Below are 11,028 nucleotides of genomic sequence, written 5' to 3'. Positions count from 1 at the left end.
TTTGAGCAAACATGTTGTGCACATGCCCACACGTCAGCTCCCCGTATCTATACGCATTATCAGTTGGCGTGTGTGAAATTGACCTTTGCTTTTATTCGTGGTAAGCGCGACGTTCCATCGTCAAAAAGAAAAAAAGAAATACACTCCTAGATTACCATAATGCGAAGGCACTACATCTAGCTATTAAATGCATTCCGTGCTCTGAGCGTCGTTGTATTCTGGCAGTGTCGACATTCTTGTTGCAAGTAACAACTGAAGTAGGACTGCTTGGAACAACCGGAAACACCCGTCGGTGGTATAGTCGTATGCCTTCGAAAGGAGCACTGGGACTAGAAAGAAAGCACTCCAGACGCAAACATATTGAGGCCATCAAATATATCGGGGTGCTAGTAACCGATATGAACAATATAGGCCGTGCCTTCTTTGAACATTTCCAAAAGCCTTACGCATTCAGGCCCGTCAACATGCAAAGTTTCAAGCACTTATTTCTGCAGCGAATGCCACTGCTGTCGAGTGAAGTTAAAGAAACGTTGGAAGGACGAATAACTGAACAGGAAGTGATAAAGGACATCGAAGACCTGAACCCTGGCAAGTCACCAGGCCCAGAGGGTCATTGTGCCGCTTGGTACGAATCGTACAAAAGCCACCTAGTTCCTATGTTAACCGCAGTCTTCAATGAAGCATACGGAATAAAAATATTTCCACCATCCTTTGGCCTGTCCCATACAGTACTGACACCTAAAACAGAAGAGACCGAGAAGCTCAAGCAACTTTCCTCCTATAGACCCATAGCGCTTACTAACTGCGACTACAAAATACTGATGAAGGTGCTGGCACGGCGTATGCAGTCAGTCATTAAGCAAGTGGTCGGCTCACACCAGACGTGTGGCATTCGCGGAAGAACCATCTTTACTAACATTCATAAGTTGAAGTGTGTCCTGGAGTGTTGTGATGCCATGTGTGATGCAGTTGCGATCCTCCAGCTTGACCTGGAGAAAGCGTTTGATTGCGTTTCTCACGAGATATTGCTCACCATACTTCAACGTGTTAATTTTGGCCACATAATTACTGAGGGGGTGACCATAGCGTACCGGAGTTGCTATACGAGACTTATAATTAATCAAACGCTGGGGGCCCCCATTAACGTAAAGCGCTCCGTTCGCCAGGTTGTCCACTCAGCGACCTCTTGTTTTGTGTTTACATAGAAACGCTATGTCAGGCCATCATTGAAAATGAATACATTAAGGGATTTTGCCTATAAGCAGCAGATGTGAAGTTATTGGCATATGCTGACGATGCGGCTGTATGTTGCAGATACGCAAAGTGTATTGAACGCTGTGAGTATCGTCAGACAGTTTGGTAACGCCACTAATAGCTTCGTGAACTGGCAGAAATGTTTGGGGTGTTGGCATGGAGGATGGGCGCCCACACCAGGCCACTTTTCGAACGTAACCTGGGTCACGACGCGAGTTAATGATCTTGGCGTATCCCTTGATGCCTACAAGGACAGTAGCGAGTACTGGAAGGAGAGGACAAAAGAAATAAAAGAAAAAGCCGACCGATGGAACGCCGGTCACCTGTCAATATTCGCCAGAGCAACAGCGTGCAACATGTTTCTCGTGACAAAAATCTGGTACGTAATGCAGGTCCTACAGTGCTCTCGGATTAATGTGCAGAAACTGCACCGCGTGTTCGCTGTTTTCGTGTGGGCATCGAGCTGGGAGCGATGTAGCCGAGATAATTTCTTCCGGCGCGTGAAGGATGGTGGTCTGGCGTTGGAGCACCTCTTGTTGCGTCAACTAGTAAAAAGGTTCTTCTTTTTTCGAGACACAAATGACTCATTTCTACGCACCGTTATCCAAATGAGGCTGTCAAGATCACTTCCCGAATTCGTTGTAGGAAACGAAATAATGCCAGGACCAGTTCGTAGTTTCTTTAGGGAAATAATTCAAAGTGTTTCCTTTTTGCGTGTTCGTTTTTCTAGTGCATATTTGTGGAGTGTAAAACGGAAAAAGTTATATCGTGATTTGTGTCACAGTGTCTTGCTGGTACCTATGTATAGGGCCCCATACAGTGGAGGCCCAGGTCTAGATGTATTGAAAAGGGTGAAGAAGATGCCAGTCCAGCCAGCCACTAATTCGTTATTCTTTAAATTGCACACCGGTACTCTACCTGTTACATTCTTCCTTGAACAACGTGGGTTCTATATGCCGTGGGGAACCCACTGCCTTATATGTAAAGAAACAGAAAGCAAAGATCATGTCTTCATCCACTGTTGTGAAGGGGTATTATTCTGGGACGTGTTGCAAAGGACTCTAAAAAAGGAGCTACCTATAGATCCCCACGGAATCAGGTTTCTGCCAGCATATGACGACGAAGGCTTCCCGTACGACCTGATCATGCCTACGGGCCTCCACTGTATATGGCGCGCGAGAATGGTGGGTTACCATAGGGACCCTGATGCCCGACCGGCACGTATGTACATTTGTGAGTGCATGCAATGGTATGTGGAAGTGCAGAAGTTGCAAAAGCCTGTTCATGAGCGGCTGTCGACGGTTCAACCCATGACAGCACTAAAGGAATTTTAATCCGACAACGTCGTGCCACAGTAGCGGACAGCAACGAATGTAAATATTACTGTTCTTTGTTCGGTTTGTGTATTCATTCCTTTTTGCTTCTTTGGTCATTATGTATATCATTTAGGAATTTCTGTTGTGACATGTCGAGGACTGGCTATAAAGAAAAAAAAACGTTGGTGGTATAGTGGTTAGCTTAGCTCCCTTCCAAGCAGTTGACCCGGGTTCGTTTCCCGGCTGACGCAATATTTTGTGCACAAACCCACGCGTCAGCTCCCCGTATCCATACACATTATCAGTTCGCATTTGTAAAATTTACCCTCACTTTTATTCGTGGTAAGCGCAACGTTCTATCATGAAAAAAAAAAGTAATACTCTCTCAGCTTACCATAATGATAAGGCACTACATCTGGCTATTAAATGCATTCCGTGCTCTGGGCGTCGTTGTATTCTGGCAGTGTCGACACTCTTGTTGCAAGTAACAACTGAAGTACGACTGTTTGGAACAACCGGAAACAGGCATCGGTGGTATAGGGGGATTCCACTACCGTCTTTCGAGGAGAGCGGACGTGGTCATCATGTGCTCCGATGGGGCGGTGTTTGCGGCAATGAAGTGCCGTGGTATGAGGAATGCGGCGCCTGCTGAACATGAAGATTACGAGGTCATCTTGCCTACATTGCCTACAGGTCGTACAGTTTTCAATACCATATTTTTACATTCTGATATTCGGGACAGGCCTTATCGAGTTGAAGACATCAAAGATACGTTGGACCGTCTGGCATTGCTCCCTGAGGTGCTAGCCTTCGGGGCGTACCAGATGAGTCACGTATGGGCCGTCACCTTCAAGAATGCGGAAGGCGTGTAGAAGGCTCTTATCATCGGTGAAATGAAGGTGAAGGGTGGCCGCTGCGTCGTAGTTGACCCGGCGAACCAAGCCCTGCGCATGAAGTTGCACTGGCTGCTGTTCAATGTTCCAGATGACGATGTACGTGCTGCTCTAGCATTGTTCGTTACGATAACAGATGTCGTGAAAGAAAAGTGGCGCATGAATGGCATCCACGAGAAAAGCATGACGACGCGGATGATGAGCAATAAGCTCTATGCAGGCGTCAAGGTTGACGGCCTCCCACATCAGCTTCGTGTTGGTGGGGAGCTGGCGTTGCTAATTGCACCAGGAAGAGCACCAGTGTGTTTGCGGTGTCACACCGTGGGACATATACGACGCGACTGCCGTGTCCCTGGATGTGCTTGGTGCCGTCGTTTTGGGCATGACGAGAGTTCGTGCGTGAAGACTTACGCTAGTGTAACAGTACCAGTTGAATAAACTGACGCAGCAGAGCTCGTCATGGACAAAGCCGACGCAGCAGGAACGTCAAGTGACTCAAAACGAGATGCGACCAGTATACACGCCCTCGTATCCGCATGAAAGTGAACAGCAAGGAGGCCATGGCCTTGTAGAGAAGCCCGACGTGAGTGACGTGCCTGAGGAGACAAGTGTGGGCGCAGAATGCGGTGAACCTTCAAAGGAACCAGCGAGCCAACGCACGGAAAGTATGGACTTCACGGTACAGTCCACCGGAGGCGCAGTCGGCAAACGAGGACGCGAAGCTACAACGGACGAGGCGGGCAGACAAGACGCCGTTGGAGCGGTGGAACGACCAACAAAAACGGTGGTGACTCGACGCACGTCATTGAAGCTCAAGCCCAACGTCCCACCAGACAGAAAAGCGGTGTTGAAACCTTCAATGTAGCCGCGAGCTTTGTTGCTCTGCGGTTCCTTAGGGACTATGTCGGCGCACATCAACTATCAAATAAGGACAATGAGTGGAGCATTTTGCCGCGCAACCCAAGCCGAAGCTCGAGGATTGCAGGCATCGGGAACAGGCTTGCTTGTCGGGAATAATCCGCGAGTTTTTGGTGTTCCTGTGCCCACGAGGTATGCACCATGGCGTCGATACAATTTTAATATATGGCGAGAAATCTCAGCACAGCACTAAAAATAGCGACTATCAATGTTCGATGCATGAGTGCTAGAAAGAAACAATACCAGCTCAATCGCCTTTTCTTGGAGAACGACTTGGACGTCGTAGCAGTGCAAGAGACCATAATAGATGGCGAGGAACAAACTGACCGCATGGTGCTGCCTTTCCGAGCAAGCTACGAAGTTTGCGTTTCACATGCTTTCGGCAGGTCAGGTGGATGTGCCATTCTCGTTAGAAAAAATTTAGGAACAGTTGTTGAGACTGTGCTTGTGTGCCAAAGCAGTAGATTTGTTGTAGTGGGTTTTCTTATGTCCGAGTCTTGGTGGCGTATGATCTACTTATATGCGCCGAACGCCGAAAATGAACGAGACGTGTTTTTTGAACGGCTCGAGCAGTACCTGATATGTGAAAGACAAATAATTATGCTTGGAGATTTGAATTGTGTTTGCTTAGTAGCTGATCGAGGGAAAATGTACCACTGAGGGATAAGAGTGCCTCACGCTTGATTGCAATGGTGCAAGATTATAATCTGGAGGATATTGGAAATATATTATCTAATGGGACGCAGCCAGTCCTTACACACTACCAGCGTGCTAGCCACGCGAGGCTGGATAGGGTATATGTCTCACTGCAGTTAATAGCGGCGTGCCATAGTTATGCCGTTATACATGTGTCATTCAGCGACCATCGTTTGGTGTCAGTCACAATTGAGACGCATAAAGAGGCCTCACGCTTTAATTGGAAAATGTGGCTATTTAATGACAAGCTGCTGCATAATGAATCATTTGTAGAGTGCGTAAAGGAAAAGTTCCAACAGCTATTGGCGGGGCATGATGACGTGATAGAATTGTGGGAGCTTTTTAAAGAAGAAATAAAGATTTGTGCAATAAAAAAACCGAGTGTAATGAAATACGAAGAAAGACAAAAGCAGAATAAAATACAACAAGAATTGGATTTGGTGTGCAGAGTGGAAGCCGATAGGCCTAGTACGTTCACAAAGCAGATCAACGAACTTAAAAGTCAACTGGAGCTTATCGACGAAGTACAGAGGAGCGGTTATCCGAGCAACAGCCGAAAAGCTATGGCTAGGCGAAATGCCCACAAAGCGAGCCTTTGCAGATGTTAAATGCTTACGCTAGGCAAAACGTAATTCGGAAAATAAGATATAACAATGAAGCCACTGACGAACAAGCAAAAATAGAGAGGGTTTTTAGACTACTATAGCGAACTTTTTCTAAGTAGTTGGGACGTCCCGGAGTTCGGACGAGAGTTCCTTGCCAACATGACAAAACTGGATGATATTGACCGCGAATGTCTGGAAGAACCGATCAGCCAGAAAGCAGAAAGAAGAGGCCATTGACGATTTAGCTCGAGGGAAGTCTCCTGGACCTGGTGCGTTGGGAGCGGCCTTCTATAAGGCCTTCAAAAAAGATGTAAACGTAGTTTTGCATCGGGTAATTGCTGAAGCTTATAAACGAAGTTATGCACCCCCGTCCTTTGGCCGGTCGCATATAGTGCTCATTCCCAAAGCAGAAGACTCAAAGAAATTGCTGTCAGTAAGGTCTTACCGCCCATTAGCATTGACTAACGTTGATTATAAAATATTTAATAAAGTCTTGGCAAAGAGGTTACAGCAAGTTATAACACGAATTGTAGGACAACATCAGACATGCGGAATCAAAGGTAGATAAATCTACACATTCATGTTGCACGAACCATTCTAGAATGTCGCGATGCGTGGGACGAGCATGTAGCAATGATGCAGCTTGACCTACAAAAAGCGTTTGATCGTGTATCTCACAATATCCTTTTCACAGTTCTTGGTTATGTAAATGTTGATTTGGTGCTTTTAGATGGAGATAGGATGTGTTATGCTAAGTGTACCGCTAATATTATAATCAATAAGGAGGTAGGTGAGAGCTTTCAAGTACGCTCAAGTGTGCGCCAGGGGTGCCCCTTAAGTTCTTTATTATTTGTGTTATACCTTGAGCCATTCTGCAGAAAAATTATTGATAACTGTATTATAGGGTTTCGTTTACAGTCAGCGGAAGTAAAACTGCTAACATATGCGGATGATAATGCTTTGTTCTGTAGCGATAAGGAAAGTGTAGAGACCGCGGTAACGGACGTGTTATTGTTTTGTAAAATGACGGGTAGCGTCATAAACTTTGATAAGTGCCTGGAAATATGGCATGGAGCATGGGAAAACACCCCAGCTTTTTTTGTGAATGTGAAGTGGACCGTTGCGCTGACAAAGTATGTTGGGGTACCGCTTGAGCACTACAAGGAGACTGCAGGATTCTGGGAAGACGAAACAAAGAAAGTGCAAGAAAAAACAGTTAAATGGGGTCGCCGAAGTCTTTCATTGTTCGCCCGCGCGACGGTCTGTAATTTATTCACCGTTTCAAAAGTGTGCTATGTATTGCAAGCATTGTCTATGAACAGATGGCACGTGCAGCGTTTGCATAGGGTACTGGTAGTGTTCGTATGGGGGTCAAAGTGGGAGCGAACCACTTGAACAAATTTATTTCGATCCGTCAAAACAAGTGGACTTTGACTGGTACATCTGTTCTTGAAACAGATAGTGTTTCGTTTTGCGTTTCTAAGAGACCAAAAAGACCCTTTCCTGATTAATGTGACACTAGGTACGGCTCTTCCTGAATTCATTATATCTAGTTTTGTAGTAAACAATGGCCCTATAAGCGGATTTCTGGAAGCAGTGATATGGGTATTTCGGTTTCTGAAGGTACGTTTTGGATGGAATACCTCTGTCACGTTCCTAAAAAACGTCGCTATAAATATTTAATCGATGTCAGTACCGCTGTACGGATCGATGTTCAGGTTAGGTACTGAAAGAAATGTGCTGAGAAGGGTAAAACCTATGCCTGTCTGGCCATCGGCAGTCTTTCATTTTTCAAAACATTCTAATACACTACCAGTAAAACCATGGCTTGAGGAAAGAGATATTTTATTACCTGGTCTCTAGGCTGTTTACTATACCATAAGCAAGAAACAATTGAACACATATTCATAAGGTGCTGGGACGTCCTACAGCGAACTATACTGATAGACTTGCCGATAACACCTTATGGCATCCGTTTTCTCCTAACTATACCACCAACGCGCTTTTCCGGTTGTACCGAGCAGTCCTACTTCAGTTGTTAATTGCAACCAGAGTGTCGACACTGCCGCAATAAAATGACGCACAGTGCACGAACGCCTTTAATAGCCAGATGCAGTGCCTTCGCATTATGGTAAACTAGGAATGTATTTCTCTTTTTTTCACGATAGAAGGTTGCGCTTACCACGAATAAAAGTAAAGGTCAATTTCACACATGTCAAGTGATAACGTGTCTAGATACGGGGAGTTGACGTGTGGGCATGTGCACAAAATATTTCCGTCGGCCGGGAATCGAACCCGGGTCAACTGCTTGGAAGGCAGCTATGCTAACCACTATACCACCGACGCGTGTTTCCGATTTTTTGAAGCAGTCCTACTTAAGTTGTTAATTGCAACAACAGTGTCGACACAGTCGAAAGAAAATGACGCCAAGTGCACGGAACGCATTTAATAGCCAGATGCAGTGCCTTCGCATTATGGTAATCTAGGAGTGTACTGCTTTTTGTGCGAAGCATATTAACGTAGGTTTCGGGCCTTCGCGCGACGGCCGGCGGTGGCCACCATTGACCCTGAAGTGGGGTCACGTGACATGACGTCACGTGATGACGTCACACCGGCTGCAGATGGGGCCTCATATCGCGCCGTCGGACGTCGCCCGGCGGAGGCCTCCACGCTTCGGTTCGCGTCGTCGCGCGCGACGCGGCGGCGGCGCCACCATCGCTGCATCACGTGATATGTGACGTCACGCCAGGGATCAAGCGGCGCGCGCCCGCCGTCGCGTCAGTCTCTGTGCCCGCAACTGCGCCAGCGTCTTTGCGCCGGGCGTGTATGCGGTCAAGATGCCTCCAAACGCTAAGGATACGCTAAGGTTAAGCCCAGTGGATGCGAAGCATCCACTGGGCTTAATCTTGATAAGCCTCCAATTATTTTTTCTTTTTCACGATTGAACGTTGCGCTTACCATGAATAAAAGTAAAGGTCATTTCACACATTCCAACTGATACCGTGTATGGATACGGGGAGCTGACATGTGGGCAATTGCACAAAATATTTGCGTCGGCCGGGAATCGAACCCGGGACAACTGCTTGGAAGGCAGCTATGCTAACCACTATACCACCGACGCTTTTTTTTTTGCTTTATTGCCGACTTCGACGCTCTACATCATGGTTTAGAAAGGATAAAACGCGTGAGCCACACTTTGGCCAACACGGTACTAAAACCTTTTCAACAACGCTAATTCATTAAATACAGAGATCCATTGTGGTGGATCGGGCAGCGCTTTGAAATCATCTCTCACACACACGACACTCTCAATGAAATTTTCCCGAACCAGTCGAACAACAATATCTCCGTTTTGGAATTGCAGTCTAGTTTTCCACATTGCGTGGAGGCTCAGGACCATAATAAGGTTATACGGGACATCCTCAGTGTTATCAATGGGTAAGAAGCGTATTCCATATGTGTCTAGGGGTAAGTATTTGTTCTATGTTGTCTGCCGAACATCCCAGTGAAAGATGGCGTCCCAGCAGTCTAGGAATGCATGTTCTATGGTTTCCGGTTTTTTACATATTAAGCAGTCAGTGGTACAGGGGATGAATATACCCTTTTCATGAAGCTAGGTCTTAACGGGAAGTGTATTTGTGTGTAACTTGAAGAAGAAAGATTTAGCTGACGGCCGTATTGGCATTTCTTTCACTCTCTTTAGGACGTCCTGTCCTGGGCCTCCACGGTGTGGAAGACGGTACAAAGGTGCAGGGAACATCGTGTCCACGAGATCTCTGTATAGTTTTTTCTTTGTAACGGTTGACAGGTATTGCTGTGAAAAACGTACATTTAACATCCTATATGAACATACCACTTCACGCAGGTAACCAGTCACGGCTCCTGGCATGTTGTGAACAGTCGAAACAATGAATCCTGGAATTTGTCTACACAGCCGTAGCTGTAACACCGTTCGGAGAAAAGGATCGTCTTGATCCCGTAAAAACACAAACGTGACACGACTTGTCACAATAACAAATGAGCTAGACCAAGCCCACCTTTCTTGACAGGGAGGAACAAGTTCGTTCGACTCATCCTCTCCCAGGTAGACGCCCAAACGAAAATAGCGAAAACTCGGTGAATTATTTGCACGCTTACCCACGCAGCAAACAACACATTCATAACGTACCATATCCTAGACACTAAAAGCAGGTTGCAGACAGTGGCTCTAGAAAACATTGACAATTGCTTTCCTCTCCGCCCGTCAGCCTTTTCCTTTGCTTTCGAAACTTCTTCGAGCCAGTACGATTCAGGTTCACGGTAACTTCCGAGAGGCACACCCAAGTACTGCGTTGCTACCGATAACGACGATCACTTCAATCGATAAAGGGCGTCCGGCGTGTCTTTCCAACTACCCCCCCCCCCCATGCCAGAAGCCGTAACGCTTATCCCCGTTAATCTGGGCTCCAGATGAATCGCAAAACTTCTCAACGACAGTCGTGGCCTCCTTAATGCTCACTTTGTGCAGAAAATCGCAACATCGTCGGCATATGCCAAGATTTTTACGTGCGCTGCCTGCAGCCGATAGCCTGCTATGCGCTCGTCATTTTCAATCGCCAAACAGAGTGGTTCTAGATACATAGCCAATAGAAGGGGCGACAGCGGGCATCCTTCCCGTACAGACGAGCGCACGCGAAAGCTATCGGTGAGCTCCCCATTAACAACAATGCGCGTTAAGCATTCTCTGTATGCCAACATGACGCCTTCCATTATGACGTTGCCAACGTTCGCATGTTCCAGTATGCAGAACAAAGCCTTCTGCGAGACGAGGTCGAAAGCCTTTGCCAAATCGATCTGCATCATTGCGACTTGGTCGCCAAACGCATCGCAACACTCGAGCACACTTCGAGCCACGTGTACATTTGTTGTGATACTGCGACCTTTAATGCCACAAGTTTGGCGCGGCCCTACCAAAATTTTAATTAAACTTTGCAGTCGTTTGGCCAAAGCTTTCGTGAATATTTTATAGTCGACGTTGGCTAGAGTTACCGGGCGATATGACCCTGGCAACAAAAGTTTTTCCTCATCATCACTCTTCGGAATTAGCACGATATATGAGGTTGTGAAAGACAAGGGCAATCTTTTTCGCCCATACGCTTCGCTGATAACTTCTTGAGGGACACGGGCCAATGCAGACTTGAAGGTTTTATGGAAAGTGGCTCCCAAGCCATCGGGCCCAGGTGCTTTACCGATGGACAACTCATCTATTGCGCACTCTGTCTCACTCAGGCTTATTGGTAGTTGCAGCCGTGTCCTAACTTCTTCATCAAGCTTCGGTATCAATGAGAGAAATTCTTTTTCGTAGCT

The 11,028-nt window shown here is 46.6% G+C and overlaps 2 non-coding genes across 2 annotated transcripts; both read right to left on the bottom strand.

The window, feature by feature from the left end:
- Positions 1 to 7,956: 7,956 nt before the first annotated feature.
- Positions 7,957 to 8,028, bottom strand: TRNAG-UCC (transfer RNA glycine (anticodon UCC)). The gene has a single exon. It is a non-coding gene; the product is annotated as a tRNA-Gly (tRNA).
- Positions 8,029 to 8,731: 703 nt separating this feature from the next.
- On the bottom strand, positions 8,732 to 8,803 carry TRNAG-UCC (transfer RNA glycine (anticodon UCC)). The gene has a single exon. It is a non-coding gene; the product is annotated as a tRNA-Gly (tRNA).
- Positions 8,804 to 11,028: the final 2,225 nt, after the last annotated feature.

Source organism: Dermacentor andersoni, chromosome 10 (assembly GCF_023375885.2).
Source record: "Dermacentor andersoni chromosome 10, qqDerAnde1_hic_scaffold, whole genome shotgun sequence".
Taxonomy (NCBI): Eukaryota; Metazoa; Arthropoda; class Arachnida; order Ixodida; family Ixodidae; genus Dermacentor; species Dermacentor andersoni.
This window is presented reverse-complemented; position numbering and strand designations above follow the sequence as displayed.